The sequence below is a fragment of the Dromaius novaehollandiae genome, unplaced genomic scaffold (genome assembly GCF_036370855.1).
Source record: "Dromaius novaehollandiae isolate bDroNov1 unplaced genomic scaffold, bDroNov1.hap1 HAP1_SCAFFOLD_27, whole genome shotgun sequence".
Classification (NCBI taxonomy): Eukaryota; Metazoa; Chordata; class Aves; order Casuariiformes; family Dromaiidae; genus Dromaius; species Dromaius novaehollandiae.
In genome coordinates, this window is record NW_026991415.1 from 5,946,881 (window position 1) to 5,973,097 (window position 26,217).

Sequence of the window (26,217 nt, forward strand, 5' to 3'; positions counted from 1 at the left end):
GATGGTCTGATACAAAGTTGACTTTAGAAGTGATCAAATTAATCAGGGCATGTGGAAATAGGTGAAACATTAGTGAGGTTAAAGCCACAGCATAAAAGACGGAGCAGTGGTAATGCGAGTCAAGGGGCACATCAATAGTTCTTCCCCCTGATTCATGACCTATCTCAAAATTTCCATACGTCATCATGGGAAAATACAGACATTTTATTAGTATTATTCAGTCCTTTCAGCTGATCAAAACGGTCTCTCTCTCTTTTTTTTTTTTTTGGTACTGTTTAGAAGAGTTCTTCACCTTTCCAGGCAGAGCTCAGGTGTCCAACCACAAGCACCCAGTGGCACTTGGAGAGGCCCCGGTGTCTCTGAGGCACCTGCCTGGGCCTGGCAGCTCTCACAGGGGACCTGCGGGAGACCGGAGCCCCTGGGAGCTGCAGAGGGAGGCTGGGCAGAGGGCAGCAGGGCACCTGAAATCCATGACCCTGTGACTACATCACACCCCAGTTCTGAAAAGCGCTTTCCTTTTCAGACAAAAAGAGAATGCCTAATCGCCACAGAAGACTAGTATACTGAAACAGAGCAAATCAAGAAAGATAATAAGAGCACACACAAAGAAAGCTAGAAAGTATAACAACACATTGCTTTAAATCTCTTGTTTTCAATTGCTTTCTTGTTTCATTTGTAATGTCTTTTTCTAAATGATTCTGCTATAATCAGGCCTGCACCGTTAAGCAAAATATTTTTTTTTTCTCACACAGAGCCCAGTGCTCAGAAAACTACCCCCTGCCCACGGCTGTCCATGCCACTCCTCACTCTTTGCACACAGCATGTCGCACTCTGCGACATCCAGCTCTCTCAACTGATGAGGAAAGCAGGGGGACCCACTTCGTCTATTTTTGCATGGCCAAATTTGCATAAATCTCAGCATACTAGTCTTAAAGTGATGCTTGAAAGGAGTCCCTAAAACATCTAGCCACATGCCCTTGACATTCCCTGCAGGAAGTCAGTGAAGTGCTACTTCATCTTAGGGGACAACAGGGAGGAGGCTGATCTCACCCCATGCCAGACCCCATCAGTGCAGATGTCTCTGTCTAAGCCAGCTGTCAGGACTTCCCTCTCTAGTCCATGGAGGGAAATAGGTTTCTCAACTGAGGTGTTTGGAGATACTTTTCCTAATGACAAGCTAAGGTCCCGTAGGAGCCACCTCCAAAATCTCCAGCACCACGTGGGAACACAACAGCTATCCCAGGGCATCTCAGGCAGCAACAGCCTCTCGGTGTGGTCAGATGAATCAAGCCCCAAAAGCAGATTCCAGTCATAAGCTGAAATCTTCTCAAAAAATAACTCGATGTGATCATTGACAAAAAAAAAAAATCCTCTTTTCAAAAGCTTCACACATTTTTACTATTTCTATATATTTTTTTCTTTCCTCTTAATGGGCAGCATCATGTTCATGCACTCCAGTAACCATGGCTATGAAGCATGGCAGGGACCAGGGTCCCAGATAAAGCTCTCAGGATGATGTGTGTTCAGGGCATATTTGCTCTTTTCTGGTGTATCATCTAAGCACTGCACACTGAGAAACCTTGCTGAGGACTTTCAAGAACAAAGAGGCTGCTTTGGTGCCTCAAGGAAGAAGGCTGCATCCTCTCCCCATAAGGTCCTACATCCTGCTTCTACAAAAAGCACAACCCACAGTAGAAATCAGTTTTGAGGCTCACCAAAGCATCTCAGCCTGTGGCCACACTATGCTTTGTGCTATTTCACTCCACAGGCCTTTGATCTCATCTTGAAAAAATGCCAACCCCCAAACCAACCCCCAAATCCCGCTTCCCACACAGGTCTGCCCAGTGCAGAGACCTGGCAGTGCAGGGGTGCACAAGTGACCTCTCCAGGGTCCCTTTTAGATATATTACAGCGTGTGGCACTCTCTGGAGATGTTCCTGAAGAATTTAGCAGCAAGGTTTTGGAAAACACCTGGGGTGAAGGAAGGTGAGGTGAGGGGAAATCTGTCTGCTCTCTCCCTGGCTCTGCCACCTCCATGGCAGTGACCTACTGAGCCCCCTGATGACACGAGCTGAGGTCACAGTGGGTTGTGCCACATCACAGGGAGGTCTCCCCGGTGCCGTAGCAGTGTCCTCACTTCCCTGGGAGGCCCAGGAGCTGCTGAGCACTGCTCACGTGCTCCCCACGGCTGCTCTTCAGAGCTGCTCCATGGCAAGGAGAGGGGACAGGAGGCAGCAGGACCACGTTGGGACCCCTTGTCAACAGGCAGAGGAGAAGGGGCACATTGGAGAGGAGTTTGGGTGACAAGATGGGAAGACCGTCCCTCCTCCCCAGCTGGAGAGGCAATCTGAGGGCAAGCGGGCAAGGGGGGCCAGCGAGATGGAGGGCTGCTGGACCAAGACCATCAGCCTGCACTGCAGTTCCTTCTTCCCAGCACTCCTATGGCTGTTCAACAAGGGTAAGGGCTTCAGAAACTCCTTGCTTAGGTGTGGCGCAGAGACTGTTAACTGCAAAAATGAGTGTGGATCCTGGGCTCTGGGAGTGGCTGGACAGCGCTTGGGGCTGCCACAAGAGCCCTGCCTGAGGGTCCCACCTGGCTCCGGGGACCATGTGGCAGGCAGGACTCCTGAGGCCTGGGGCTGGGGCTGCCCTGAGCCCCAAGGCTCCTGTGGGGCTGGCTCCATCCCCTTGTGGAGGGTAGGGGGCAATCCATGGCCAGGCTTCCCTGGGAGTGGGTCCCCCCTTGGGACCTGGCTCTGGCAGGAAAGGGGTTCTGTGTCCTGAAGGCTGGGGTCTCCTGAAGCTCCTGGGGGGCTCTCAAGAGCCTGCTGGAAATGCCCATATAGGAAATGAAACCTTCACCTTGTAATAACCACAAACCATCTACTTGTTCGGGAGAACCTCTCTTCCTCCTCGCTGGATCCTTTTATGCTTGCAGCTTGGCAGAGCATGTTTTGGGCTCAGAGATGTTGTCCTCCAAAGGCCACAGCCCCTGTCCTCCTGCAAATAGGGTCAGACCTCTGCACCCAAAAGACAGCCTGTTTGAGGGAGCAGCTTGGGAACAGGTAGAGGTGCCATCGCCACCCCACAAGTCCCTGCTGACCCCAAGCCTGTTTCTCTGAGCTGTGGGGGGCAGTGCTGGGGGGAGCCCAGCAGGGCCATCTCCCCCGCCCCCTCCCAGCCCCACACCTCTGCTGCCCAGCACTGGCAGGCCCAGAGCTGCTCTGGCCCTGGCTGCCCCGGGGCCCCGGGGCTCCTCAGCCCTGCAGAGCGACGCGCTGGGGCCCAGCCCGGCCCCGCAGAGAGCAGCCCCTGCCTGGCCATGGCCCAGCCCTGCCAGGCGCAGCGCGAGGGCTGCCGAGCCCCAGGGCTGCCACAGGCAGGGGGCCGGGGCCACAGAGGCCAGAGGGCCCTGCCCTGCCCTGCCCGGAGGGCAGCAGAATGCTCCCCACGGGCTCCAGCGCCCTGGCCATGCCCAGGATCCCCGCGCCAGCACCAGGACCAGCACCAGGACCGGCCCCGGGGCTGCTCCGCCGCACCCAGCACAGCCCCTGGGCACACGGCAGCCAGGAGCCCCGCGGGGCCCCTGCAGCAGAGCCCAGCCCGTGTGGGGCAGTGGCCGCACCCCGGGGCCCCGCACTGCCCAGGCACACGGCACCGGGATGCCCCCAGGCCCCACCACACCCCGCCATGCCCCGCGCTGCCGCCCACAACATGGTGCCTCACTGAGGGGGGGGGTTGGAAGGGAGGGGAGGGGCAGAGCTGGCCGCCAGAGCAGGAGGCTGCAATGTTTCCCCGGCAACGCCCCAGTGATGCCTCCTATTGGCTGGTGTGAGGAGGAGGGCAGGATGGGTTTGACTGATGGCTCTGTCAGCCAATCAGACTGCAGCATGTGGAAAAACCCAGACCCGGAAGCAGGGCGGGATCAAAGATGGCACGAGTGGGGCTGGTGGGGCTATGGGTGCGTCCCGATGGCGGCAGGTGCCCTCCCGCCGGGGCAGGGGCAGCGGTGCTGCCCTGGGGCTGCTTTCCTCCCGGAGCTGCAGCAGGGGCTGGTGGGGCCGGGAGCACGGGACAAAGCGCCCTGGCCCCGGGGGAGCTGCCCTGTGAGCCAGATGTGCCGGCTGCCCCTGAGCAGCTGGGCTGGGGCGGCTGGGGGGGTTTGGGGGCAGGAAGCTTTGCCCCCGCCCTGGGTCGCAGACCCCTTCTCCAGCCTTTCCCTGAGCTGCTGCTGCCACCACAGCCCCCAGGTGCTGCTCAGAGCTGCGTTTGGGAGCTGCTGGGCAAAGTCTGAGCAGACTGCTGATGTCCTCGCGAGGGGCCCTTCCCAGGGGTCTCTTCTGTTCTGAAAATGGCATTTCCAAGTTGCTTTGAGAGAGGCTTTCAGAGAAGTTGAGGCACAAGCGAGAGGCAAGAGCTGCCTGAGCAGCCCCTGTGAGAGCACTTCTCCTCTGCTTCCTGGAGGTGGGAAGTGAGCAGGCCCCGGGCTGTGAGTGGCTGTTCAGAGGCAGTGCCTGTTGCAAGGCCTTGGAGGACTGGAAGGGAACTGAGGGGATGGGGAGTTGGGCTGTCTGTGTTTTGGGGTGCTTGTGGGTGCCCTGTCTGCTGCCATGTGTGGTGCTGTGCCCTGTGTGTCGCTGATGCACAAGCACGTGTTGGCTACCAACCCTCTGTGAGGTGCGGGGGTAGCGGTGTGTCCCAGGGCGGGGTGCCCTGTGGTGGAGCCAGGTGTTGGCCCCAGTGTTTTGCTGCTGAGCATGGGAGGAGGTGGCTGGAGAGAGCAGTGCTCTGCTCCCAGGGCCCAGCCTGCCATCATGGAGTCCTTGTGGGAGACATGGGGGAGGATTGCTGGTGACCGTGTTCCCTCCTTGGAAAATCCGGGTGCCAGCCACAGTTGCTCTTGGTTTGCTGGCTTCTGTCAGCTGAGGTTCAGGCTTGCAGTTTCTGAAGGTCTTGATGCTTCTGTGACTCTTTGGGATTTTACTGACTCTGCTGGAGAAAGTTCTCTTCTCGTTCCTTAATGGCTTTCTGTTGAATCTGGACCCTCATTGCATCTTCCCATCTCAGACCCTAATTCATTCCGACCCATCCGAGAGATGGGTAGTTAATCAAAGCAGTCACAGCCGTTTCTCCCCTTTGTGCCTCCCCAGACCCTTGCAGACAGGGCAGATGCCACCTCACCAGAAGTCAGGCCTCTCAGGGCAATGGGTGGCTCTGAGACACCTGTCTCTGGTCGGCGGTGGAGGCGACATCTCCAAAGCCTCTGGTCCCTGTGGCAAGAGTCTCAGAATAGGAAAATCCTTGAGCCTGCAATGGGGGAGACATCTGGAGATAGGGATCCAGTGCTCTGCTCAAGGCAGGTCCCAGGAGAGGAGGTATCTTTGGGCCTTTTCCAGTGAAGTTTTGATTTTCTCTGGGGATGGAGATCTGAGAACCTCTCTGGATCCCTGTGCCACAGTTTGGCCACCCTCATGGAGAAAAAGGGTTGTTCTTAACATCTAAGAAGAATGTCCTGTTGTCCAATTTGTCCCTGTTGCCTCTCATGCTATTAGTGTGCACCTCCAAGAAAATCTTCTCCATGACCTCCATAAGGTAGCTGTCCACAGCATGAAGATGCCCCTTGGCCTTCTCTTGTCTAGGCTGAACAAACCCAGCTCTCCCAGCCTCTCCTTGAATGCCCCATGCTCCAGGCCGGACCATCTTGGTGTCCCTGTGCTGGATTCCCTCCCGTGTGTTAGTGCCTTTGCAGAATGGGAGAGCCCAAATGGGAGCCGGTATACAGACATGGTCTCCCCTGTGCCAAAAAGAGGGCTAGAACATCTCGGTTGCCCTACTGGCTGTGCTCTCACAAATACAGCCTCAGCAGAGAGGGGAGACATTTTCCCCTGACTGTTGCAACTCTGCAAGGCCAGCAGAACTGACAGTAACACTCGGATTCTTTCTTTCTTTCTAGGTTGCTCCACTCAGGTAGGTTCCCGGTGCAGGCCTAGAGCCCCTGAGGATGCAGGCAGGATGCCAGGGTGTGTCCCTGTACCTGTCAACACCTTTGCCAATGTCTTGAGCCCTCTGTGAAAGCAGCTGCAAGTGAATGAGATGAGGCTATGCATGGATGCGAAGGCTTCCATAAATGCACCTGGCTTCCATGGGTGACTTGGGGTGTGGGTTCACCTCCTGCTACCTCTGCTGTGCTGCTAATTCCATGTCCCACAAATGCTGTTACTGCCAGCCTGCTCAGCAAATGCCATTGTGCCCCCTCCTTTTCCTAGAAGGTTGTGGTGCCACATAAGATGAGTCCAAGATCCTTATAATTAAATGTCAGCATCTCTTGAGTGCCTTTGTCTGCATGCTCCAAAGCCTGCTCAGCTTGAAGTGAGGAAGTCTCACAGATCTTGGGCTTTTGGCTCTGTGAGGGGTGAAGCTGTGCCCAGGGCCAGGTTGCCCGTGGCAGCCAGGAGAGCTGGCATTTGAGCAGAGCTCCAGTCTGGGGCTGTCTCCTTGCTTGGGCCTCATGTCAAAGCCTCTGCACCCTTTTTCCCTTCACAGGGGCTCCTTGTCCAAGGAACTAAAGGCAGGGAACCAAGGTTACTTTGGACTCAGGAGGCCTTCAGCACTCTCAAAGGTTTCTACAGTGATCTGTAACTTTTGTATTACTAAACAAAATGTCTTAGATGTCCCGATCCAATATCGGGAGGGTTTCGTTACGATCCCAAGGACGAGATTAAGACGCTAAAACCGGTCAAATATCGTACAACCTTTTAACTTTATTTTCCACGGAGTGGGGAATAAAGGTGGGGAAAGGCAAAGGGGAGGAGAGAGAGAGAGAGAAAGAGAGAGAGAGAAAAAGGGGGGGAGAGAAAGAGATATCACCACCCGTGGATCCAGCGGCGTCCCGTTGGTCCTCTTCACCCTGGGTGTAAATTTTAGCGATGCGCGTGCAGTAATTACAACTCGAGCAGGGTCCGACCCTAGGTTCCCGCTGAAAAGTTTGGAGCCAAATCAAGGCAAATTAAATAAATAAATTGTAATGACACGCGTGCAGTAGTTACAGCTCGAGTTGGGTGCCTCCGAAGAGGGACCCTGAACAAAGAAATCCCTGGGCAATTATAGCTTTTTCAAATTAAGTTTCCCACCCCTCACGCGGTAGTTCAGACCAATAGTAATTTTTGGGTCTGGGGTCTCCTGCTCCCTATTGGGTCTCATCGTTGTTCCCAGGCAGGCTGCTTTTCTCCCTTATCTTTACTGTTGCGGTTTCTGCTGACAAATGTGTTGATTCCTCGGGTTCTGCCCTTCTTTCTCAGGGCCCTGACAAACAGGTGTTGTTCCAGCAATTAGCACTGCCCCAGCAGTGACAGTAGGTGTTATCTTCCAAGGTCCTGACGAGGAGGATATAATCCAGACCCCCCCCTAATTAACACTGTTTCAGCAGTGAGGGGAGGCTTTGTTTCCCAGGGTCCTGGCGCCCAAGCAGGCCTTATTTCAAAGCCTTGACATCCTCCCTCCTGGAGTGTGACGCATAGGAATGCAAACTGCTTGTAACTGCCTTATCTTTCCAGTCTGCACCAGCTCTGGGGCCCTTTCTCACTGAACTAGGGAGTGCGGCTAAGCAAGTTTTATAAAAGTTGTGTTAAGCGGCAGTAATTTGCAGTCCAGGTCCCAAAGTCTCTGCCCGATCGTGGTCCGGTTCAGCGCAGGCTCGGTGTGTCCCGAATGGTCGCAGGGAGACCATTTCAGGGTCGCAGCAGCTCAGTCCTGTTTCCGCTGGGAACAGATGGCTTGTTTGGGGTTTTGGTTTGCTTGCACCTTATGTACCAAGAAATGTTTAAGGCAAAAGTTCACTCATCTGTCCGCCACACCACCCCGTGACTTAAACATTGATTGGTACGTCTCCTTCCTGAAGTCTTCATAGCCTTCGTCCATGGTGGTGATATGAGACAGAGATCAGAAGGAAATATAGAAAAGGTAGAAGCACGCACAATAAACAGAGGTCTTGCTCAATGCAAACTTATTCTTTAACAACTTTAACAACATATAACTTCACAGAACAAACATCAAAATTGAGTTAACAAGGTAAGTGATTGTTACAACAGGTAAACAAATTGCATATTTGACACAACATGTCGGATTAATTGAACAAAGCAAGGAATTATACAAGATAAGAACATTAAAGCAGCAACTGCACATTACAAATACACTATTAACTGTTTCATTCACAGTGCCCCCAGTAACCAGGACCACGAATCGCCACTCCAGCCATTCCAGGTTTGGACAGGGATGTGGGCTATTTTTTCTGATATCTTTGGTTAACTGGAGAGCTACTTCGCCTACATCATCTATCTCTAAACAACAGTTGGAAATATTCAATTTCCCACACACCCCTCCCTCTTCAGCTAACAGATAGTCTAAAACCATGCGGTGCTGACGGATTGCCATGCGCATCTGTTGGGACTGCAGAGTTAAAAGATCTATTGCATTTCATTCCCCAGCTTTACTGAAACCAGGGGTTTGGCTGGGGAATCCAATTTCTCAACCCCCGGTCCCTGTCAGTCTGAATCTTCTGTACCAATCATGAGCAAATCTGTCTCTGGAACAGATGCAGACTGAGGTTTCCAATGATCTGATTGTCTCTTCGGGCACTCATTTTTCCAGTGCCCCTTCCCCCTGCAAATTGCACACTGATCTCTCCTCAGTGGAATTCTATTTCCCAAATCCCCTCCTACTCTATGCCCTCTTCCACATCCTTGTCCTTTTGGAAAACCCCTTCCCTGAGAGGAAGTTTGTGCCCGGGCAAATGCAGCTGCCAACATTGCAGCATTTTGCCTCTTATCTTTCAGTTTCTCCTTTTGTTTTTCCTTTCCCTCTACTTCTTCCCTGTTATTGTACACCTTATATTAACATCCCCGACATACCATCTACTTTCTGAAGCTTTCTCCTTATATCTGGTGCTGATTGTCCTACCTCTCTCTTAATTGTTTGATTCATTCTTTCAACTTTTCCACTGGATTGTGGCCTCCAGGGGGTATGTCAGGAGGCCACTCGTTATTCTCCCATTTTTGCGTCCCACCCAAATCTGCCTTAATGGATTGCGTCTTACAGGCAACACTTCTGTCTCCGAGGTTATCAGATACCTTTACGCCTAACTGAGGTCCGCCTGTTTCTGGTAAAAGGAAAAACAAAGGTCTGATAATCCCTATATAACAAATTCCCGACCACCCCACGGGTAAAAATTTATATGCTGTGTCCACAGATCCAATAATGCCCCTTCTTAGCTCTGATGCTCTGAGCAAATGGCCTGTCTATCCCTGGTGGGAACTGAAAGTAAGTTGTGTCTCTGTTGCCCAGAGGGCTGACAAATGTGACCGTCCCATCACCTATTTGGCCGGTACAATACCAAGCCCCAGAAGTGCCTTCCCATTTGCAGGTTTGCTTGTAAGGGGGATAATTGGATCGTTGGAGAGTTAAAGTTTCATTTTTGTTTGACCAGTATCCCTCAAATCCCCGATTGTGCCCCGTTTCATCGAGCCACGTCCATAAGTGGAGATTCCCGTCTTTATCGAGTGGCTTACGAGCGAGTGTCCATCGACATTTACTTTCCCCCACTTCGATCCCTCCCTCCTGGGTACGATTTAAACAATATTGCCCCATGGCTGGAAACTGAATTGGCCAGGTCCCACTGTCGTCCCACGTGTCGTCCGCGGTTTCGCTATAATTGCTTACGATCTGGTCTGGGGTGAGGGGTGTGGACGTCCACGGCCAGCTTGATAACCCTAGCGGTCCTCCGCAAACCCAGCAGTGGCTTAAATTGAAAGTTTGGCTTACTGCTTTCGCCAGCAACATGAGCTCGTTGTTCTCGAAGGGATTAAATGGGTTGGGGGAAGGTAGAGGGAGTGGTCGTTCGTCGCCCTCATGGATGCATCCTTGAATCTAGATGGTCCAGAGCAGTAGATGCATCTTGGTCAGACCACCACCTTTGAAAACATAAATAAGAACAAACTCGCTCCTCGGGTCAGGAGGAGGGAATAATCCATTTTGAGTGAATCTTGTAGGTTTTTCCACTAGCATCTTTTGCTCTCCGAATATATTTATTATTCTATTAACCTCCCAGGCATTTTGCTCCCAAAAAGGAAGCCATTCCAGGCAGCCTTTGAACACCGTATGTGAGTCCGTGTAGATGTGTACAGGGGAAGTAGCCTGGCTTTTGCATTGGGATACGCTCCACACTGCAGCCAGCTCTCCCACCTGCGCACTGCCCTCTCCCTCTGTAATGATCTGCTCCTTAGTCCCCACTTGGAGCGCCACAGCCCGGTATCTCCAGGTTTTTCCTTCCCACTTTGAGGAAGCATCTGTGAACCATGCATTTAGGATCTGATCGGAAAATGTGGGAGCTACTTGAATTACAGACGGAAGTTGGGGGGTTTCTTTATTCAAGTCTGCCTCATCTTGTATATTTAATACTTTAGTGGCTCCCTCTGTTACGGAGAAGATTTCACAATAATGCTCTGTTTGTGCATACCATTTTCGTACAGAGGCTCTCTGAGCCACCCCGTCAGGGGGCAGGGTCCCTGCCAGGACTGCTTTGGTCACTTTAAACGGACCTCGGACAACTATGGTTTGCTTTCGAATAGCTCGTTCAGCCTCTCTTACAGCAAGGCTGACTACAAACAGCCCCTTCTCCCACAGGTGGATAAAGAGCCCAGTCCGGGCAAATCCCCATTCGATCTGGATAGGGTCAGTGGGGTGGATTGGCCCCAAAGCTTGGTAGGCGTTTGCCTCAAAAACCCGCAGCCACAATGCCTCATCGTGGACCGAGGTCCACTCCCAGTGAGCCCTTTTCCATAGTAAGTTGTATAATGGCCTGGCAATAATTGAAAAATTGGGAATGTGCTTCCTCCAGGATACGAGTAGCCCTAGAGCGTGTTGCAGGTCTTTTTTGGACTCCAGCATTTTAACTGAGTCTAATGAGGACAGGATATCCAGGGGAATGCAGGTCATCCCCCTCCTCCACCAGATTCCCAGAAATTTTACTTCACTGGAGGGAGTTTGGATCTTTTCGAGTGGAATTATCAGCCCTACCTGCTCTAGGTGAGCAATAATGTCACGCTGTGTTTTCTCAACGTCCTCTACCTGGCTCCCTCCCACAAGCACATCATCTATGTATTGATAAATTTTGACTCCTGCCTGTATGGGGACAGTTTCAAGCTCTTGTGCTAGCGCATGATGGGCTAGTGTAGGGGAGTGCTTGTACCCCTGAGGTAGCCGAGTGAACGTGTATTGCTGTCCCTCCCATGTGAAGGCAAAACGCTCTTGGTCCTCAGGCTGCAAAGAGACCGTAAAAAACATGTCTTTGACATCGATTGTTGCCGTCACAGGGTGGGACTGCTCCTGGATAGTCGCTATTAATTCAGCAATGTTTGGCACAGCTGCAATCAATGGGTCTGTGTTGTTATTTAATTGCCAATCGTCTACGGTTAGTCTCCACTTACACTTTGGTTTTCGAACTGGCCATGCAGGGGAATTGAAGGGGGACTGTGCCGGGATCACAACTCCCTGTTTTTTCAGGCCCTCCAATATTGGGGCAATACCCTCTCTGGCTCCCAAAGGTAACGGATAGGGTTTTACATTAGTCAGCCGGGAAGGGGGGAGGGGAGGCGCCGCTTGCAGCAAGCGCACTGCCACCCCGAAATCTCCGGTTAGTCTTCTAACCTGAGGAACACCGAAAGACCACAAATTTCCCTGGATGTCCCGCCACTGTTTCCCCTTCAGGACGTCTATGCCTAAGAGGTTCATTTGAAAAGGCCCCACAGCCACCATGGTGTCCACAGGACTCTCTTCCCCTGGTAACCACAATGTTACCGGGGTCATGGGCACAGTCTGGGTCTTCCCCAGAGCACTTAAAACTATTAGGTGTTTGGAGGGGACCGAGATGCCACACCGTTCCGCCTCACTCCGTGTTAACGCTGTAATTTGGGCCCCTGTGTCAATTAAAAAAGTTACAGGCCTTCTCTTCGGCCCCACCGCTAGGGTGATTAACAAGTCTCCTTTGTTCTTGCAGGTGAGCTGTCTTATAAACATCCGCCCTCCGCCTCCCCCCACACCCTGAGGGGACGGAGGAGCCAGTTTTCCCACCGCCCTTTCATCCTCCTCGAACTCCTCCCCCACGTTTAACGCCGGTGCGGGGGGTTGTTTCGGTCTGGGCGGGGGTCCCTGTCCGGACCACCTTCGCACCAGAAGCTCTAGTTTTTTGGTTGAGAGCCCGTCCATCAAGTCTCGGGGCACGCCTTTTTGCAGCCCCAATTGCCATAGTCCCTGCCGGGTCAGGGATCTTTCTCTTCTGGCCAAGTCTGGGCTCCTCCCAGAGAATGCCAGCGGCTTGTTTGCTGGCTCTGCCGCCCGCACGGCCCTAGTTTCTGCTTTTTGATAAGTCCGGCCGACTGGCCCATATTTCCTCCCATAATTGATCAGTTCCTGGGCTACCTCCCCCCAGGTCCACACCCTTTTTCCCAGCCGCTGATGCTCGGGGGTTACCATCCCCTCCAGGGCAGCCGCAATTCTCTCCTCGCGGGGTACATTTTGGATTCTCCCCTGCAATTGGATCCCAATAGGTTTCAGGGAATCAGGAAGTCCCCGTATTAGGGGTGTCATCCTCTCGGGATCTACTGGCGATAACATCGGAGAGCTCAGGTTTGGCTTGAGTTCCCGATCATACATCATTTGCAGACAAGCTGCCTTTTGTACACTTTCCAGCAACTGATCGACGGAACCTGTTATAGCTAGGGGATCCCCCCTTTCCAAAGGGTTCAGCCCCCCCGCCCAATATGCGGCCCTCTGAGTCAGGGACCACGGGGCTCGGCGATCGCCGGTTGTCAGGAACACGCCTGGGCCCCAATATCCCTCTGCCTCCTTTTCAGATAGCAGGATTCCGTCCCCCCCCGACAGGGATACCCTCCACACGTATTCGGTTTCGGATTCCCTAGCCGTTCTGGCAAAATCCTTTCGCAGCTTGGCCAATTCGGTAGCTGTGAAAGGGATTTCTTTGGTAACAACCTGGGGGCGGTTGTCGCTATCATCCTCGTATATATATTCTGTTTTGACTAGTGGGCACATATGGGGGGGGTTGTCTACGGCCTCCTTTAGTCTTTTTAGGTCCCTTTGGGGGTAAATTTGGCGTACCCTTTTTCCTTCAGGCAGCACCTCACCTTCGGCAAGGGTGTCTGTCTCCCTCAGGAGCTGGTTTCTTAGCTCCTCTTTCAATATCAGACCCTGGTGTTTCTCCTCCTCCAGCGCCCGCTTGGTTTCCCGTAATTGTTCTTGCAGGGCTGTTACCGCCGCTTGCAGCGCGGCATTCGCAGCCTCCGCCTGACAAGGTGCCCACTCTCTCTCCTCCACCGCAGCTGCTAGGCACGCTCCTAGCACAGCGCAAACAATAGCTTTCCCTTTTCCTCTCTTAACTTTAGCTTCTTTTTGCAAGACCGCTATCCGGTCCACTACACTTTGCAATTGGGACCAATGGTTCCGTGCCCAGTCTCGTCCTGAGGGCGAGGGGCGAGAACAGTGTATTTCCAAAAGGTCATATAGTTTCTCGATTTCTCCACAAAAGTCGCCTGCCTTCTGGGCGGCCATATCCTACAAAGGGGATTTCGTCCCGGGAGGGCCAAACCTTAAATGAGTCCAAGTTTCCCCTATACGCTCCCGGGAGGCCAAACCGTAAGCTACTACAAAAAATGTCCTACAAAGGGGATATCATCCTGAGGGGGTCACACCTTAAAATCCAAGTTTCCCCTATACACCCTCAGGAGGCCAAACCGTATACTAGTACAAAAATGTCCTACAAAAGGGATATCGTCCTGAGGGGGTCACACCTTAAAATCCAGTTTTCCCCTATACGCCCTCAGGAAGCCAAACCACAAACCAGTATACTAAAAATCTCACCATTCACTCCTTCCTTACGCTTCGTTCGTCTCCGGCCGCTTCCCTCGCGGGAGAGCGGAACCGCGGATCGGAACTCCGCACTCGCTTCGTACTTGTTCGTACGTCTCATTCACACACAATCGCTCAGCACACCATAAGGTTGTACGACACTCTCGTCTCAAGGGATCCTGTCCGTGACGCCAATTAGATGTCCCGATCCAATATCGGGAGGGTTTCGTTACGATCCCAAGGACGAGATTAAGACGCTAAAACCGGTCAAATATCGTACAACCTTTTACCTTTATTTTCCACGAACTGGGGAGAAAAGGCGTGTGTGGGGGGGGGGAAGGCGAAGGGGAGGCGAAGGGAAAAAGGGAACAAGGGTAAGGGGAAAAGACAGAGAAAAGTTGGAAAAGGAGAGAGGAAGCTAGCTACCACCACTCCGAGGCCGATGATGTTCCGCTGACTCCGCTCGAATCACAGCTCAAGCTGGGGGCCTCCGACGAGGGACGAGGAGCGAGGGCCGAGAGAGGGAGTGAGAAGGAGATGGGGGGGGGGGAACAAAGAAATCCCTCGGCAATTATAGCTTTTTCAAATTAAGTTTTCCCACCCCTCACGTGGTAGTTCAGACCAATAGTAATATTTGGGTCTGGGGTCTCCTGCTCCTTATTGGGTCTCATCACTGTCCCTAGGTAGGCCGTTTACTCTTGCCGTTTCTGCTGACAGGTGTGTCTCCATTCTTAGGTCCAGCCATTAGCTCTCAAGGTCCTGACAAAGAAGGTGATAACTTCAGCAATTAGCACTGTTTCAGCAGTGCACAGGAATGCAAATTGCTGGTAACGCCCTTATCATTCCCGCCTGCAGCAGCTCTGGGCCCTTTCTCACTGTACTAGGGAGTGCGGCCTAAGGCTTCAGCAAATTTAGCCACTCATGCCAAGCAGGTTTTATAGAAGTTGTTCTAAAAACGGACAATAATTTACAGTCCAGATCCCAAAGTCTCTGCCCGATTGCGGTCTCGTTCAGTGCAGGCTCGGTGTGTCCCGGGTGGTCGCAGGGAGACCTTTTCAGGGGTCGCAGCAGCTCAGTCGTTGTGGCCTGCCTGCACCCCATGCACCAAGAAATGTTTAAGGCAAAAAATTCATTCATCAGTCCGCCACAAGCAGTACAGAGATGCAACTAGTAAATCAAGCAGAAGTAGACAGTAATGTTCCACACTGTCACAAATTTTATTGCACTGCGTCATCTTGAATTTATAGTGCTACATTTAAAATGAGGATGACGTTCTCTGGTAAGCGTAGCCGTGGTATTTGACTTTGCACTTCTTGCTAATAACTTTTGCTACGGACAAAGGGAGTCCACCTAGAATTTTTATGTTGTGAAATGAGTGGAGTGCTGCTGTGAGCAGTGACATTAGTAATCTCTGATTTCCAGCATCTGTGTGCTGCAGGAAATTCTGCCCCATCCGAATACCAGGGGGCTTCTGAGATTTTTCTCCAAGAGCTGAAGGACATCTCTGTCCTTTGATTCCTGAAGATGGGAATTGAGCAGTGCAGGGCTGTGAGGGACTGTTCAGAGGAAATCCGTGCTGGAAGTTCTTGGAGGACTGGAAGGGAATGGAAGGGCTGGAGAGTTGGTGTGTGTGTGTTTTGGGGCCTTTGCAGGTCACTTGGCTGCTGCCATGTGTGGTGCTGTGCCCTGTGTGTCCCTGCTGCAGAGGCACGTGTTGGCTGGCTCCCTCTGTGAGGCAAGGGGTGGGGGGTGGGGGTGTCACAGTGGTGGGGTGGCCTGTGGTGGGGACAGGTGGTGGCTTCAGTGTCTTGGTACTTGTCACGGGAGGAAGTGTCTGGAGAGAGCAGTGCTGTGCGTGGGGAGTGCTGCCAGGCTGGGGAGCTGGGGAGCCCTTGGAGGTGAGGAGGTGACTTGGCTCGCAGGGCCCAGGCTGCCCTGGTGGCCAGAGCCAGGGATGCTGGCAGCCTGCTGCCTTCTGTGCACTGAGGTTCAGGCCTTGAGTTTCCTCTGCTCTTGCCAGGATCTGCAGCCAGATATGCCACATAGACTGTGAAATACATAGAAATATGCAGCTGAGAGTATTTGGATTAGAAGAGGTGACATGGCAGGACCCTAGAAACTCTTTGTTTACAGTGCAGCAGTATCCCCTAATTAGCCATTACTTATCCATCTGATTAAATCCCCTCCAATCCAGTGAATTATAGGGAGGATGTTGAGCTCTTCCTGCTGAAGGCCTCGCTGCTTCTGGGCTCTCTGCTGCTCCCTGCACCCTGCGCACTGTCCTGGGCTCTGACACAGGACATCCAGGGGCTGACATCTAGCAGGAGGCCGCAGAGAGCAGTTTAGATCACATGGGATTTTTTCACCCACAAAATAAACAGGATGTGATCTTGCCACAGTGGAGCACTCAGAGGCGCTACTTCAAGTGGCAGTGCTACAATCATTAGCTTTTAAAATGGGCAAAATAAGGAAACTTCCAAGACAAATATTTCTTCAGAAGATAATTGGCCTTTGAAAACACTTCTCCCAGATGTACAGTGACTGCAGTGAGTTGTGATGCTCAAGCACTTTCCTGCAAGTCAGCAGGAAATACTTCAGGGGTTATAGCTGAGAACCAGCTTGCAAAGCTGAAGTTGTTTTGTGCAGATAACTTGCAAGGCCCCCCAGAATTATGTTCCTCACCTTTCCATGTGCTCCTCTCTTCTCTAAGGGAGTCATTTCTGACCTGACAGTTCAGGTGTCCAACTCAGCTGAACATGTTTTGCAATGTGTCACTGAGCTGGTTGAGGCCTGCAGGTTCTGAACCTCCTGCCTGATCAGCTCGGGCACAGCCTGGGTCTTAGCTCACTTGTGGACTGTTCTTTGCAAGTGAAGCCCCTGTGAGATGAAATCCCAAGTGTGGATCTCAGGCTAATTTGGACAAAGGTGCCCTCTTGGCAGTGAGGTGTGGATAAAAGCAAGTGAGGGTCAGTTCCTTCTAGAGTGGTGCAGGGCTGTCCCAGCAGGCCTTGCACAGTTCAGCTCACCCACCCATCATCAAACTGTGTTAAGGAAATTAGAGGTAGCCACTTAGCACAACTTATATAAAACTTGCTTAGCATGAGGAGCTAATTTTGCTCAAGCCTTAGGCCGCACTCAGATAACACGAGGAACTTTCACCTAGTTCAGTAAGAAAGGGCCCCAGAGCTGGTTCCAGCTGGAAAGATAAGGGAATTGCAAGCAGTCTGTGTTCCTGTGTCTCACACTCCCAAAGGGAGGACGTCAAGACTTTGAAATAAGGCCTGTGCAGGGTGTCAGGACCTTGAGAGACAACGGCAGGACCCAACAAGGAACGAAGGCAGCAGAAAGAAATCCGTCAGCAGAAAGCGTCACAGTAAAAATAAGGAAAAAAACACAGCCTGCCTAGGGACAACAATGAGACCCAATAAGGAGCAGGAGACCCCAGACCTGGATATTGCTATTGGTCTGAACTACCACGTGAGGGGTGGGAAACTTAAGTTGGAAATTTATAATTGCCCAAGGATTTCTTTGTTTGGGGTCCCTCTTCAAAGGCACCCAGCTGGAGCTGTAATTACGGCATGTGCATCATTAAAATTTAATTATTTAATTTGCTTTCATTTGGCTCCAGACTTTTTCAGCAGGAACCTAGTGTCGGGCCCTGTTGTGGTGGCCAGTGAGCCTAACCTTCCATAACAATTGACAGTGCAGGGAATGAAAAGGGAGTGTCACTAGATTCAGTGGGACACCTGTAAGACATCGCTCTAACACAGGTATGTTGAGATTTGTGTAAATTTGGCCATCCAAAAAAACAGTGTTTCCTTGAAGCTGGTCCCCCTCCTTTGCTCTCTCGGTCAACACCTCAGTGTGACATGCTCTGTGCAAAGAGTGAGAGGTGGCACGGACAGCCGTGGGCAGGGGGTGGTGTTGGGGCACTGGGATCTGTGGGAGAAACAAGAATATCTTGTTTAATGGTGTAGGCCTGATTATAACAGAAGTGTTCAGAAAATGACATTGAAAATGAAACAAGAAAGAAATTAAGAAAAAGACTTAAAGCAAATAAATGTTCTGTTATACTTTTCATCTTTAATTATTTGTGTGTCCTTATTATCTTGATTTCTTTTCTTTTTTTTTAATATAATGGTCCTTTAGGGGGATGTTTTTTTTCCTTTTTTTTTTTTTAAAAAAAAAGGAAAGAGATTTTCAGAGCTGGGGTGGGATGCAGTCACTGGGTCATGGACATGTAATGCCACTGCAGGTGCCCTGGTCCCCTCTGCCAAGACTCCCTCTGCAGCTCTGAGGGGTTCCGGTCTCCCACAGGTCCCCTGCAAGAGCTGCCAGGCCCAGGCAGGTACCTCAAAGACACCAGGGCCTCCCTAAGTGCCCCTGGGTGCTTGTGGCTGGACACCTGAGCTCTGCCTGGAAAGGTGAAGAGCTGTTTTTCAGCGTTTCAAAGATATGCGCCCACTTTCATCAGCTCAAAGGATTAACTTTAATGTCAATGTTTTGCTATGATGAAAGAGTGGAAATCTTCAGGAAGGGTCTTAACCTGGGGAGAAGAAATATTGATCTGCCCTTGACCTTCTGTTTCCACTGCTCTGTCTATTAGGCTGTGGATGTAACCTCAGTGATCTCTCACATATTTCCACATGTCCTCATGAAACTGGTCATTTCTATAGGCATATTTGCATCAGACTCTCTGGACATATGCACTTTCCATAGTTGCCCAGTTTTCCTCCACCTCTTACTCTTTATCATTCAGATACCTCTCAACTCTCCAGTTGCTGCTCTGAGCTTCTGGGAGTCTGAAGCTTGCCTCATCTTTCAGCAGTCTCACTGTCTCTTTAGCCAGCTCCTTTGTTCTGTTTCCTGTCTATCCTTTCCTATCTATCTGTCGAAAACATTTCAAGGAAGGTTATGTCTTGTGGGCAGTGGAGCTCACTGGAGGCAGCTTGGACTTGACATAGAGTTGAGGAGTGTCTTTTATCTTTAACCTTTTTTATCTTTAAACTTTAATTTTGTTTGATAGCAATTAAGACAAACCCTTCTGTGCCTGTTTGCAGCTAGTTCTCTAAGGAAGGCAGGTGGGAATTGGTGCACATGAGCTGTAACATTCAGCTACAGACTTGAGGGGAAAAAGCTTAGATTTTAACCAGAGTGATCTAAATACCCAGTGGCTGATTTGGGAACTGGAGGGGCTGGGGAGTTGGGGAGGAAGGTTGTCCATACCTGTCTCCTATCAAAAATACTGCTTGTCCTACACGTCCAGACTTCATCTGGAGACCCAGTGGGTCAGTCTGAATTGGAGAATGTGGGTACCGCTTATTCTGAAAACTGAAGAATAAAGAAAGCTTAAGAAGCAGACATCTTTCTTCTGTTCAGGTGCTCATGAAATCAGCCTAATATCAATACACAGCTGAAAACTTTCTAATTAGCCACACAAGACTTGAAGAACTGAAGAAAATTATGGAAAGAGGCATGGCTTCTTAGGGGGTTTTTAATGACCCCTCGAGTGCATTTGGTGCTGAGCCCATGAACTGCAGATGCTGAGAAAAGAGTGAAAAAACCTCTCAAGAAGTTAAAGTCAGAAGCAAATCCCAAGTTTCTTGGAGTGTTAACAGGTCCCACTGAGGGCCATTACCAAAAAAGTCTCCCCAGGGGCTGATTAGAGCACAAAGTTGGAGGCCCTGATTGCAGGCAGGCAAAGGCAATGTGCAGGTGGCTCTGATGCCAAGTCAACCTGGATGTGTGTTATCAAGCAGAGCAGCCAGGCACTGACAGCCAGCCCCTGGGTAGGGTGATCTTTTCCATCATGCATTGCTCAGGGCTCTTCCTGGGGGCAGTGTGTGGGTGGGTGTGTGCAGTGCCGAGTGCAGGACCGTGATATGGGACCTCCTGGACTCCCAAGGGACAAGGAGGCAGCAAGGCCACAGTGCTGTAAGGAATGGTGTCTTCTCGTGGGCCTCAGTGGCAGAGACAGCATCCACAGCCAAGAGGACAAAGATCTAGCTGTGTTGGGAGCTTTCAGCCTTGGCAGTGCGCTCAGCCATCTCCACCACAGGCTCCCCTATGCTTTCCCATGCCTGTGCCTGTATCCCTGCAGACTGTAGACACCCAGCCTGCTTCCTAACCTTGCACTCACCCTGGGATCTCCCGACCTCTCCTGATGTCCTCCTGTCCTCACTTGCTTTTCCTTGAAACACAGAGCCAGGGGCTGAACACAGGCTCCCTCTGTGTATCCTATAGCACCACAGCATTGCCCTACGAGTGACATTTTCTTTTCCTAATGTCACGTCTAAGCCCCACAAGCTGCTCTTTTTGACTTTTTCTCCTTCTCATGCTGTTTTCCCCTACCAAGAAAAGCTCCATCATCTCTGATACCACCCTTCAAGCAGTCACAGGCTCCTGCTCTACTACCTCCACTTCAGCAGGATAAAGAAGCTGAGGTCCCTCAACCCCGCCTCATGCACAGGTTTATTCCCACCTAGGCACAGGACTTGACACATTTCTTGTAAATATTCATAAGGTATCTGTTGTCCGAATCACCCAAGTTCCTCAAGATCCTTCTGGACTGTAGCTCCTCCTGTGTCAAAACAAAAACAGAACAAATAAAAAAAAACCAAGCCAATACAAAAAAAGAAGCCAAAGCAGCACCGAAGAGTTAAGGGGAAGCAGGAGTGGGCTGATTGTAGGGGAAGGGACCAGGATGGTAACAGAGAAAAGATTAAAAGGGGAAGAAAGAAAAAAAGCAAGGAAATTAAAAGCAAAGTAAAGGATTGAGCAGGGCTGTCTTGGGGATTCCTGCCAAGAAGCCCTGTATCTGAGTAATTCTGCCTGGAGGAGGACAACAAAGCTGGCCTACTTCCACTGTCACAGGGAACCTGCATCCTTTCCCAGGCACCAACAAGAGAATATCGAGAGTAGGAAGAATCATGGACTCCTTCAGGGTGGAAGGCACCTCAGGAGGTCTCTAGCCCAATCATCTTGCCTCTTCCTCCTGATTAGATGTACATCTACAAACATGATGAGAGTTGCATGCTGCAGGTCACTGATGAACCTGTCAGAATAGACAGGTCCAGTGTAGACCCTGAATACTCCACCTTTACCTGGCTTCCTGGTAAAGAATGACCCATTCAAAAAAAAAACCCTCTGAGCTCGATCATCCAACCAGCTTTTTACCCACCTGGTTGTCTACCCATCTTATCGTGAAGCCTTACTTGCATTCAAGAATATTTGTGGAGACAGTGTCCAACACCTTACTAAAATCATGGTAAGTGACATCCAGTACTTTCTGCTCCTGCACAGTCATAGGTCTTTGATCACAGAAGGCAATTAGGTGGGTCAGGAATGATTTACCTTCAGTAAATCCATGCTGGCTGCTCCCAGGCACATTCTTCACGTGCCCAGAAATGTGATCCAGGAGGATTTGCTGTATGACACACTCCACACCAAAGTGAGGTTGAAGGGCCTGCAGCTCCCTGGGTTGTCCTTGTGGTCTTTTTCGAAGATGGACACAATACATTCCTTCTTCTGGTCGTTGGGACCTCCCCTGGTCTATGCAACCTTTAAAAAGGTGGTAGAGACGGGCCTTGTTATTATATAGGCCAGCCCTCTCAGTGACCTTGGATGCAGCCCGTCCAGTCCTAGAGACTTGTATGGGTTGAGTTCCTGCAAGTCATCGCTCACTCAACCCTCATCTACTGTGGGCTGTTTTTCTCCTCTGGAGCCCTTATCCATCCCATACAAGAGCTCCATACATCTGAACTGTCCCTTCACACAAATAGCATCCCCTGTGCTCATCTTCCCTAACCATCTTGTCTGCAGAGCTTGTACCCTGTCATCACAGCCCTCCAGTCATGCGAGCAGTCCCACCACATCTTAGTTATTCCAACCATGTTTCAGTACTGGGACAGCTTGTGCATCTCCATCTGTTCCTCTCTGTGCCCCAGGATGCATGCACTTGTGTATATTTGGGTTGCAGAGCCTCAGCTATGCCACAGAGAACAGATTTGCAATGGTGACACCTGTTATCATGAGCCAAGGACACCGTGTGTGCAACGGCCCCACTTCAGAGCACAGACATGCTGGCATAGATATCAGGTGGCAATGTAATGGTGAAAGGAGGTTCCCACTAAGAGAGCAAACCCTGCAGTGCCCAAGGCCAGGGAGAAACAGAGCTGGGCTGTGCAGGAATGCCAGGAGAGGGGTTTGCTGCCTGAACTGATTTGTAGCACCCTGGGTCCTGTGGCAGAGGTGAACTGATCTGCAGGAAGGACAAGGTGCAACTGAAAAAGCCCCTGGCCCTGGGCTGCCTGTGATCCAGCCACCCTGAGGTCATCATTAGCCCATTCCCTGTTCATATCATCTGGGGGTGAGAAGAGGTTTAGGGGGAGGAAAGCTAGAAGGTTTGAAGGGTGCAGAGACTAGAGCAGAGACCTTGGTGTGAGGTGCCTCTCCCGTTTATGCAGAACACTTGGCTGTAGATGGATGGACTTGGCCTAAAGGCAGTAGTAGGATCCAGGTGTTTGGGCACAGGTAGGAAACCTGAGATGCCCTGGGGCACTTGCCCAGCAACCACTCCAAAGGGGCATGGTTTCCTATAGGTCCCATGGTGTATCTGCTAGAGACATGTGGTTGTGCTGGACACCCCAGGCATCCGACATGGCCCTGCAGGCCTATTGCTGTGTCACTGAAACAAGTGCCTGCACCGGATGACATCAACTGTTTGCAATGTTGAGATCTGCATGTGTCTCAGCTGCTTAGTGAGTGGAGCTCTGGTAGCAGTGGGCATCTAGCATCATTTCAGGTGGTCGGTTCCCTACCTGGCCCCCAACGCATGCTCTAGAACGATGTAGGTGTCACACTTGCTCCATCAGAGCAAGCAGACATTGGCACATGCCTTGAACCACCTCTGTCTCTTCCAATGTCACCAGGTGTTTGTGTGTGAGCAGCTGACTCCCACCCTCCATCTCCAGGGATTATAATGGGAGCATAGACCAAGATCTCACATGCAGACATCCATGCTGTGCTCACTTCTGCCTTGGCAACGGGAATCCCACCTCCAGTGTGCTTTTTGTGGAGCTCACAGGAAGGATCTGAAACCTATGCCAGCCCAGGGCCTTCTAAAGCATCCTGAGAAGCCCAAACTGACTCATCCAAATCAATACCTGAACAATGGGAAAACAAACTCTATCCTTGTCCCCATTTAGGTGTACTAAGGTGGGTATAGGGGCTTCCAGAATGGGATGTTTCCATCTTTCATAGATTACCATCCGCTGAGGAGACAAATTGCAATGCTGCAATCAGTTTTCCTTCAGTGCTTAGAGAGAGACCATCAGTGATTATTTTAGTTTATTGCAGTGAACATTTCCCAGGAGGAGGGAGCACAATGGACAGAGACATTGGTGTCTGCAGCTGGGCCTCTGCTCCTGAGTGGGGCCAGGCTCCTGGGATGGAGGGAGCTCATGGCAACCTGGCAGCACTGCCCAGACACAGCTGTGTGCAGGAGCAGCTCCTCTGCAAGGAGCAGCAGGGCTGCGGGCACTGCCTGCTGCTGCTGACATGAGATGAGAGAAGGCAGAGAGAAGTGGAAGGCAGTGTGGAGTGGGAGGACAGAGGAGAGCTCACTGTGGGAGGAATCTTCACAGCCCTTGACACGGTAAGTCTCTGGCTGCAGGGCAATGCTACTGAGGTTCCTGGAAAGGTCTTGAAACCTGTCCAGTCACACAACTGCATTTTTAAGGATCACTCTCCCAGTTTCTCCATTGCAGGGGAGGGAGAGATGCTTCAGAGCAGGGATTCTCTGCCACACCGTTGCAGGGACAGCGCATCCTGTTATCTTCTTGCAGGGATGCTGCAGGGCTGTGAAGCTGGGGTGTGCACACAGGTCTGCATGGGCTGTAATTCACAGCAGTGTCCCTGCACCCCAGGGTGCTGTGTGCCTGGAGCAGTGACTCTGCCACCTGCGAGGGTCAGCCCTCAGCCTGGCTGGGGAGCTCCCCACAGCACTGGGGGAGAAGCTGTGGGTGGGAGGAGAGACCCCCAGCAGGGCAGGTCCTGTCAAGAGGGAGCTGTGTGGGTCAGGACTGCTCCAAGCTCCAGCTCACTCCAAGGACATTTCTGGAGGGGCCTTTCCAAAAGGAAGGTCAAGGCAGGGGATACATGAAAGGAAAGGAGCTGTCATGAGTCTGTGCTTTCAGTTTGATTCTCTTTGGGTGGAGTGAAATCGGATTGGACCTGTCAGGTTTAGGCAGGGGATGGAGGCTCCAAAACAGTGACACTGTGAGAGGAACAGTTCTGGGAGGCACTCAGCAAATCCCTTCATCCACCCTGAAGCCTACAGACAGAGCCAGCAGCACCTTTCCAGCCTCACCAAGGTTTGTCTCCCCTGCTCCGGAGCACCTGCAACCACGGAGGTGCCCTGGGCAGTGTCCTGCCCCCGGGAGGTTTCTGCAGGGCAGAGCTGAGCACCCAGCGGGTGGGATGGGGTCTGTGAGCACTGAGAGGGGAGAGACGTGGGGACAGAGAAGCAGCTGCCCGCAGGGACGGCTCCAGGCAGCAGAGTCATGGTCAGAGTGTGAGAGGAAACCATCAACTCCAGCACCTCCTCTCCTCTGCCAGCCAGCACAGCCCTCTGCTCTCAAGGCTGTGGGGTCCAGGGCAGGAGTCGTTTCCTGGGCAGCTGGACATGCAGGAGAGGAGACACTGCTGAGTGCCCCCCAGGTGTGCAACTGTTCTCCACCTCCGAGGTGGGAGCACAGGGCAGCTGGGAACAGGCCGGATGGACAGGCCAGCTCTCCTGCCTCTGCACTAAAGCTGGAGGGAATCCTTTTGCCTCTCTGGAATCACAGCTGGTCCCTCTGAGTGCAGCAGCAATGCTGAGGAGTTCTACCTCCAGGAATCCTCCTCAGATGTGACAGAGTCAGCTAAAGAAGACAAAACAAGCCTTAAATCTGTTAATGAACCCACATTATCACTTGTGGGTGCCCAGTGCTACTGGAGGTGCTGAGTGGTCAAGCAGTATCTGCCTGGGTCTGTCTGCCTTATGACAGGGCTGGTGACAGATGCCCACAGTGGGGACCCTGCAGGCAGAGGGAAGGGAGCCTGGAGAGTGGTTCATGTCACCTTCAATGGAAAACCCTGGGCTGCTTCTAGGGACACACCTGAACACAGCCTGAGCCATCTGAAATGTCCTGTGATTGCTCAGAGCATCATCCACAGCCACAGACCCCTTGGTAGGGGGTTGTCAGGTGCAATGATGCCCGTCCAGCTGGGTCTGCTTCTCACCCCAACCACCACGACCAGTGCAGAGTCACCCCATGGCCCTGGGGCACCACAGCCCACTCGCTCTGCAGAGCAGCACCGCCAGCTCGGGGCCCTGCGGGGAGCACAGGGGAGGCTCCAGGAGTGGCCAGGCAGGCCAGCACTGATGCCCTCCCTGGGGTGAGGACACACACCGGTGGGTTTGTGGGGCAGAGCCAGGTCTCGTGGAGGGGAATCCAGACATGCCGGGTGCAGGAGAGTGGAGGCCATTTGCAGCCCTGGCTGCACAGCCCAGGTTTATGGGCGAGTTTTGCTGTGCGGCCAGCTCGTTCCTGCTGGGCTCAGTGCCTGTATGGAGGGGAAGAGCCAGGCCTAGGCAGCCTCTCTCCTGGCCCAGACCCCAGCAGGCCCTGGGGACGGCTGTGTGCTAACCCCTGCATGGGACATGGCCAGGGCTGGGCAAGGTGCAGGAACTGTGGAGGCTGCCAAAGCAGGAGGGCTGTGGGGGGACGGGAAATCGAAGGCTGTCGCAGGGACTGTGCCAGGGGGATGTTGGCCTGGCCCATGAGCTCTTGTTCTTGCTCCAGCTGTGCTGGAGCCGAGGCCGAGGACCAAGAGGTCCCTCAGGCAAAGCTGTGCTGCTTGGGGAGCTGCCCTGAGCACCACAACAGGCAGAGCACGCTCCTTGTATGTCCCCGTCCTGCTGGGAGGGTGGCACGGGCACAACCCCTCGCTGCAGCCCCCACTGGCCCCTGCCCCTGCCGACCTGCCCCTGCCAACCTGCCACCACCCCCGTGCTGCCTCGTCCTCTGTCCCTCTTCTAAGGGTGGTGAACATTGGTGCAAAGCCGAGGGGTCTTGAAAGACTTGGGGATTTGGCCAACAGAAACTTCATGACATTGTACAAGGAGAAATGGCAGGTGCTGTGTAAGAGGGGGCAGAAGAGCCTGTGCATCAGGACAGGCTGGGACTTGACTGGTAGAGGAGTGACCCTGAGGAGAAGGACCTGGACGTTGCAAGGGATGCCACATGAGCCAGTGCTGCG